This window comes from Salmo trutta, chromosome 2, assembly GCF_901001165.1.
Source record: "Salmo trutta chromosome 2, fSalTru1.1, whole genome shotgun sequence".
NCBI classification, from domain to species: domain Eukaryota; kingdom Metazoa; phylum Chordata; class Actinopteri; order Salmoniformes; family Salmonidae; genus Salmo; species Salmo trutta.
This window is the reverse complement of record NC_042958.1, coordinates 15,220,046-15,227,858: the sequence shown is the minus strand read 5'-3', so window position 1 is coordinate 15,227,858 and position 7,813 is coordinate 15,220,046. Positions and strand designations below refer to the sequence as shown.

At 44.2% G+C, this 7,813-nt stretch overlaps 1 pseudogene; it reads right to left on the bottom strand.

Moving 5' to 3' along the window:
* Positions 1-2,495: 2,495 nt before the first annotated feature.
* The window catches only part of LOC115148831 (disco-interacting protein 2 homolog C-like), an 8,074-nt pseudogene continuing 2,756 nt past the window's right edge, over positions 2,496-7,813 (bottom strand).

The following is a 7,813-nucleotide window of genomic DNA, read 5'->3' as shown; positions in this document are numbered from 1 at the left end:
CTCCTAGTCTGCAATCATTTCTGTCTGGACGGCAAAGATAATCAGTTGTCTAAAGGGTATTTAGCTTGTTTGGTGTAGGACTATGAGGTATGAGTTGAGGGTCAGAGTGAAGGACACGTAGTTTAGGTTTACCTGCCTGGTGTGCCATCTCCCCCGCCTTCAGTTTACAGCACCACCACAGTGACCTCTAGCGGCCTTCACCTGAACTACACTACATGCTCGTAGTCTTAGAAACCTGACAGCTGATAGTGCTCTGTAATACCAGACTGACTTCCAATAATTATAATGAAAGATAGATGTCCCATCAGAGGTACTCTGATGCATTCCTGTGAGGAGAAAAGAGAAGAAGAGAGGGGAGAAGAGATGGAGTGGAAAAGAGGAGAAGAGGGGGTAAGGAGAAGAACAGAGAAAGGGAGAGGGGAGTCGATTGAGAGGAGAGAACAGTATAGAGTGAAAAGAGGAGAAGAGAGGAGAGAACAGTATAGAGTGAAAAGAGGAGAAGAGAACAGCATAAAGTGAAAAGAGGAGGTGAAAAGAGAAGAGAGAACAGCATAGAGTGAAGAGGAGAAGAGAGGAGAGAACAGCAGAGTGAAAAGAGGAGAAGAGAGGAGAGAACATCATAGTGAAAAGAGGAGGAGGAGAGAACAGCATAGTGAAAAGAGGGGAAGAAGCGAGGAGAGGAGAGAACAGCATAGAGTGAAAATAGGAGGAGAGAACAGCATCGAGTGAAGGGGAGAAGAGAGGAGAGAACAGCATAGAGTGAAGAGGAGAGAAGAGAGGAGAGAACAGCATAGAGTGAAGGGGAGAGAAGAGGAGAGAACAGTAGAGTGAAGAGGAGAAGAGAGGAGAGAACAGCATAGAGTGAAGAGGAGAAGAGAGGAGAGAACAGCATAGAGTGAAGGGGAGAGAAGAGGAGAGAACAGTAGAGTGAAGAGGAGAAGAGAGGAGAGAACAGCAGAGTGAAAAGAGGAGAAGAGAGGAGAGAACAGCATAGAGTGAAGAGGAGAGACGAGAGGAGAGAACAGCATAGAATGAAAAGAGGAAAGGAGAGACAAGAGGATGAAATTCCAGTGATAAACTCATCCCAGCTGTGTTCTGTCTGCCTCACAGATCATTCAGTCATTTACGAGTTTAATGTGATGATGAAGAATGTCTTTATACCATAACAACATTCACATGGCTGAGAGCGAGAGGGCGAGAGAGAAATAAAGAGAGAGATTCAGTCCTCACACAACCACTTCTGTCACATTAAGTCCCTGGAAGGTTCGATTTAACAACCTGAGATGGTCTTAAAGGAGTTGTGGTATTGTCCATGGCAGGAGGGTGGGGAAAGGGAGTGAGAAAGAAAGGAGTGATAGTCTCACATCTTTGAAAGTACCTCATTTTTAACAGCTCATGTCATATCAACTCATACCCCAAAATGTTATTGACTCATCCTTGTAGTTGTGGCCAAAACATAAATTAGAGACAACCCACTCGGTTTGGAAATATTTTGAAGACGTTTCCTAATAGGTGACATCCATCAGAATGTCTGTTTTCACAGTTCTCCTCTTTCTTTTTCCATTTTCCTGCTCCCTCCCTCTCCCTATTTCCTTTTCTCTCATTGGTTGAGTATTGTACTGATGTACTGTATCTGGTACTCTACCGTATATTGAGAACTTCAGAGGAATAGTACGAATGTTAACCTTATTTGGACAAAAACAGAGATTGATCTTCAGATGTGTTTGTCTGAGATCAGTTTGTGTGTTTTAAAGTGTGTGTGTGGGTCTGCGCCTCAGTACCAACATATTCATGTGTGACACACACACAGTTTCCTGTTATGACATGATCATGTAAATATGGGAACCCACTGATGCTCCAAGAAGCCTCTATTCAGTTCCTACTTGTCCGCTAAAGCAGTGGTTACTGTTGAAAGTTGTAATAGTAGAATGCACAAGGTGCAACTTCTAAATTGGGTAGTGCATCATCACTTCCTCTTGTCATGTTAGTCATTCCATACCTTAGAGAGATAGAACTTGTCAGAAATGTCCAGATCAACTAGCCTATGGCAGCTAATGTTTTTTAGCCCATAGATAGTTGTCATTTTTTAGTCACTCAAATATCACATTAATATACATTAGACATGGCCAAACGTATAGAATTGCAAGAAAAGTTGCTTTAAATCTGCAACATTGTATTTGCACCTCATGACAAAATATGTAGAATTGTAGGAAATAAGCTTTAAACATGCAAAATTGATTGGGGTGTTCCCCAATGCTGGAAGGGGGGCTCCAAGTGAAACATTTTGGGAACCCCTGCCCTGGAAGCCCCCATTAGTGTTGAACAATCTGTCCATAGAGTAGGGTTAGATGTCAACCAAGATCTAAGGTCAGTTTAGCATTTCCACCCCCTACTGCTTCAGGTTAGGATTGGTAAAGGGAACTGATCCTAGAACATATGAAACTCCTTTCCTTCTCAGCTGAGCACAACTGAAAGCATGTGAATCAATAACAGCACACCAATCAAAGCACTTTATTGCACCGTATAGTGTGACATTGAGCCCATGGAAGGCTCTTATAAAAGTGTCCTTTTGATCTTTTCATCATGTGTACAAAACAGTCACACACACCTGTACCGTACAAAATCAACACTATTTACACACAATATATACATACGAACACACACACACACACCATGCAGTCTCTCTCACCTCTAGTTTCTGGACCAGGTTTAACCCTTTCTCTCCAACACGCAGTCAGGGGCTGATAATGCCATCACCATTCTCCAGTACAGAATAACAAGCAAATAAATACACGGCATGATATGCATGTTTTTCATACATGGCATCATATTATAACTCTCTGAGACAAAAGTAGCTGATGCATTAAATAAAAATGAAATGTGTTGTGTTTATAATGATCAAACTCAAAAGCTGAATGTAAACAAAGCATAAGGAACACTAAAACGTTTTTCACAGAAAAGTTATAACTGATAACATGCATATAAGATGCCATAAGAAATAACTTATGACTAACATATTTTAAAAAATCTAAACTGTGTCTCTCTGTTAGAACACTTCACTGTGGGTGTGTCTCTTTGTTAGAACACTTCACTGTGGGTGTGTCTCTTTGTTAGAACATTTCACTGTGGGTGTGTCTCTGTTAGAACACTTCACTGTGGGTGTGTCTCTGTTAGAACACTTCACTGTGGGTGTGTCTCTGTTAGAACACTTCACTGTGGGTGTGTCTCTGTTAGAACACTTCACTGTGGGTGTGTCTCTGTTAGAACACTTCACTGTGGGTGTGTCTCTGTTAGAACACGTCACTGTGGGTGTGTCTCTGTTAGAACACTTCACTGTGGGTGTGTCTCTTTGTTAGAACACTTCACTGTGGGTGTGTCTCTGTTAGAACACTTCACTGTGGGTGTGTCTCTGTTAGAACACTTCACTGTGGGTGTGTCTCTCTGTTAGAACACTTCACTGTGGGTGTGTCTCTGTTAGAACACTTCACTGTGGGTGTGTCTCTGTTAGAACCCTTCACTGTGGGTGTGTCTCTGTTAGAAGCCTTCACTGTGGGTGTGTCTCTGTTAGAACACTTCACTGTTGGTGTGTCTCTGTTAGAACACTTCACTGTGGGTGTGTCTCTGTTAGAACACTTCACTGTGGGTGTGTCTCTGTTAGAACACTTCACTGTGGGTGTGTCTCTTTGTTAGAACACTTCACTGTGGGTGTGTCTCTTTGTTAGAACACTTCACTGTGGGTGTGTCTCTGTTAGAACACTTCACTGTGGGTGTGTCTCTTTGTTAGAACACTTCACTGTGGGTGTGTCTCTGTTAGAGCACTTCACTGTGGGTGTGTTTCTTTGTTAGAACACTTCACTGTGGGTGTGTCTCTGTTAGAACACTTCACTGTGGGTGTGTCTCTGTTAGAGCACTTCACTGTGGGTGTGTTTCTTTGTTAGAACACTTCACTGTGGGTGTGTCTCTGTTAGAACACTTCACTGTGGGTGTGTCTCTGTTAGAACCCTTCACTGTTGGTGTGTCTCTGTTAGAACACTTCACTGTGGGTGTGTCTCTGTTAGAACACTTCACTGTGGGTGTGTCTCTGTTAGAACACTTCACTGTGGGTGTGTTTCTTTGTTAGAACACTTCACTGTGGGTGTGTCTCTGTTATAACATTTCACTGTGGGTGTGTCTCTGTTAGAACACTTCACTGTGGGTGTGTCTCTGTTAGAACACTTCACTGTGGGTGTGTCTCTGTTAGAACCCTTCCCTGTGGGTGTGTCTCTGTTAGAACACTTCACTGTGGGTGTGTCTCTTTGTTAGAACATTTCACTGTGGGTGTGTCTCTGTTAGAACCCTTCACTGTGGGTGTGTCTCTGTTAGAACACTTCACTGTGGGTGTGTCTCTGTTAGAACACTTCACTGTGGGTGTGTCTCTTTGTTAGAACACTTCACTGTGGGTGTGTCTCTGTTAGAACCCTTCACTGTGGGTGTGTTTCTGTTAGAACACTTCACTGTGGGTGTGTCTCTGTTAGAACACTTCACTGTGGGTGTGTCTCTGTTAGAACACTTCACTGTGGGTGTGTTTCTTTGTTAGAACACTTCACTGTGGGTGTGTCTCTTTGTTAGAACACTTCACTGTGGGTGTGTCTCTTTGTTAGAACACTTCACTGTGGGTGTGTCTCTGTTAGAACACTTCACTGTGGGTGTGTCTCTTTGTTAGAACACTTCACTGTGGGTGTGTCTCTGTTAGAAGCCTTCACTGTGGGTGTGTCTCTGTTAGAACACTTCACTGTGGGTGTGTCTCTGTTAGAACACTTCACTGTGGGTGTGTCTCTGTTACAACACTTCACTGTGGGTGTGTCTCTGTTAGAACACTTCACTGTGGGTGTGTCTCTGTTAGAACACTTCACTGTGGGTGTGTCTCTGTTAGAACACTTCACTGTGGGTGTGTCTCTGTTAGAACACTTCACTGTGGGTGTGTTTCTGTTAGAACATTTCACTGTGGGTGTGTCTCAAATACCACCTGATTCCCTACATGGAGTCCTACTTGTCCTAAGTAGTGTACTATAAAGGAAACGGGGCCATTTTGAAAGCATTGTGTCTCTGGTCCAGAGCTGGGTTTTACAACTCCTTGTAACTACATTTTTCCTCTGCTACTTACTGGGCTCTCTGCTTAGCAGAATCACATATTACCATAATCGTATGCGTACAATGTTTAAACAATGTGGGATAGAAACAATGGTTTACTTCAAACGGATTCACTTGGCATTTAGGAGTCAATGGGTTTTATGAAACAAATTGAGAATGTGATTCTGATAAGAGGAGTGCACTGCATTGCACACACACACACGCGCGCACACATGCACACAGGGTGTGGGTGGAGAGAGCTGTATAACAGGGCTAGTCCTCAGTGTGTTTTAGTTATCTCTCCATATAGATTATGTTTATATACAATATTTATATTTATACACTAATCTGAACCCCCTGTCTTCTTCTGACAATATACTTTAATAACTTTATTTTTAATGTCTATTTCATCAAGAAAACAGATATGTTCAGAGATATTTTCTCTCTCTCCTAACAACAACTACTAGTGGTCCAGTTTGACTTCCTTGTCTATCGATACACAGTGTTCCCTTAAGGTTTTGTACAGTGACTTCCTGTCTATCGATACACAGTGTTCCTTTAAGGTTTTGTACAGTAACTTCCTGTCTATCGATACACAGTGTTCCCTTAAGGTTTTGTACAGTAACTTCCTGTCTATCGATACACAGTGTTCCCTTAAGGTTTTGTACAGTGACTTCCTGTCTATCGATACACAATGTTCCCTTAAGGTTTTGTACAGTGACTTCCTGTCTATCGATACACAGTGTTCCCTTAAGGTTTTGTACAGTAACTTCCTGTCTATCGATACACAGTGTTCCTTTAAGGTTTTGTACAGTGACTTCCTGTCTATCGATACACAGTGTTCCCTTAAGGTTTTGTACAGTGACTTCCTGTCTAGGTGTCAGGTTTAACCGGGGATGCAGAAACAGCCATACCTCCAACACAGCACAACTAAAGGATCAGACAACTGGCACCATACCATATGACCATGTGCAGATTCAAAAATACAGTACGTCTTGATTTAAAATGAACACCAGCAATATACACGCACATATCCATACACACGCATGCTAACACACACATACACACACATCCCCCTCACTCAGGTCCACCCCCCAGGATGGGGCGTCTGGGTTACATGTTATAAGCCACGTAGATGGGGTCGAGCTGGTCCTGTAGGAAGCCGTCTCGGAGGTGCATGCGCTGCTTCTCCCCGCGAGAGTTGATGGGGATCACCCCGATGTCCGTTACTACGACGACCCCAACGATGAGGTAATGCTCCTCCAGCACCGCCTTGGTCACCATGGGAACCAGGTCCAGGGCTTCCTGCTCCGAGCCTTCTAGTTCTATTACGACTACCAGCAGGTTAGTCCAGGGAAACACCGCACTGTGGTGCGCACACACACACACACACACAATTTACAACTATTGTGATTATACCTTAATTAAGAATTGAAATAGAAACAGCTGTTTTAGGTGTGTATGGCGACGTACCACTCCATGATGTTCTTGTGCGTCCTGATGACGGAGGTCTCTATGTCTATAGGATGGTACCTCATCCCCCTCAGCTCCATGGCCTCCTCCAACGCGCCCACAACATACAGAGCATCATGTCTCTCTGGGGAGGAAACAGAGAGAAAGGGTGAGTGTGTGTGTTAGTGTGCGTGCGTGTGTGTGTGTGTGTGTGTATACCTCCGCTGGCATCGGTGAGTTCAGTACGTCGTAAGAAGCCCAGGTATCCGGTGCGAGCCCAGACGGTGGATGTGTCTCCGAAGCTGAGTCTGGAGGTGAAGTGATCAGACTGAAGGACCTCCTCTCCATAACCACTGTAATATCCACTGCCATTATGGGCACTGTGCACCCAGATCTACAGAGGGGAGGGAGAGACAGAGACTCCGAATTTCATTTAAATCATCTTTATTGGGGCAACATAAAATCATGTTCATTAAATCAATTAGTGTGTATGTGTGTGTGCTGACCTCTCCTAGGTGGGAGTCTCCCAGCGGTCCCTTGGTCTCTGGGTTGGCGATGATGATGCGGACGCCAGGTAAGATCTGAAACAGTCACCATGGTTACGCTACAATGCTTCCATCTCCAGGTCCACATACAGCATATACTGTAGCCTATGAGGCATTCTGGTCTATGTGTAGAGAGCTGCAGCCAAACCACCCAGTGAACCACAGTCAGGAGAGAAGCTGAGTCTAAGGACTCTACAGTCATGAAGCTTTATGATTCTAAATGTTCAAACATGGCTCAGGACCCACCTTCCCTGACTCCATGAGAGGGAGACTGTGAGGAGAACCTCTCTCCACCAGCCGCACCCTGAGAAAAACAAAAAACACTGTTATACAAGTTGATTGGTTGATTGATCTGATTGGTTGTTGCTGTGATTGACTGGCAAACTTACCTATCATGCCGCAGAGCTCTCATGTCCACGTACACTGTAGTGGGATCCGGCCCGGAGGTGCCCTGTAACCAATCACAGCACAGAGTGACCATTTTATCACACACAAACAAACATGTACAGCACACACACACACACACACACACACACACACACACACACACACACACACACACACACACACACACACACACACACACACACACACACAAACACAAACACACACACAGCCCTACCTGCAGACAGATAGCCAGGTTGACCCTACAGCCGAATGCTGTGCTGACAGATCGGGGGTGCAGGCCCAGGTCTTTAAACAGCTTG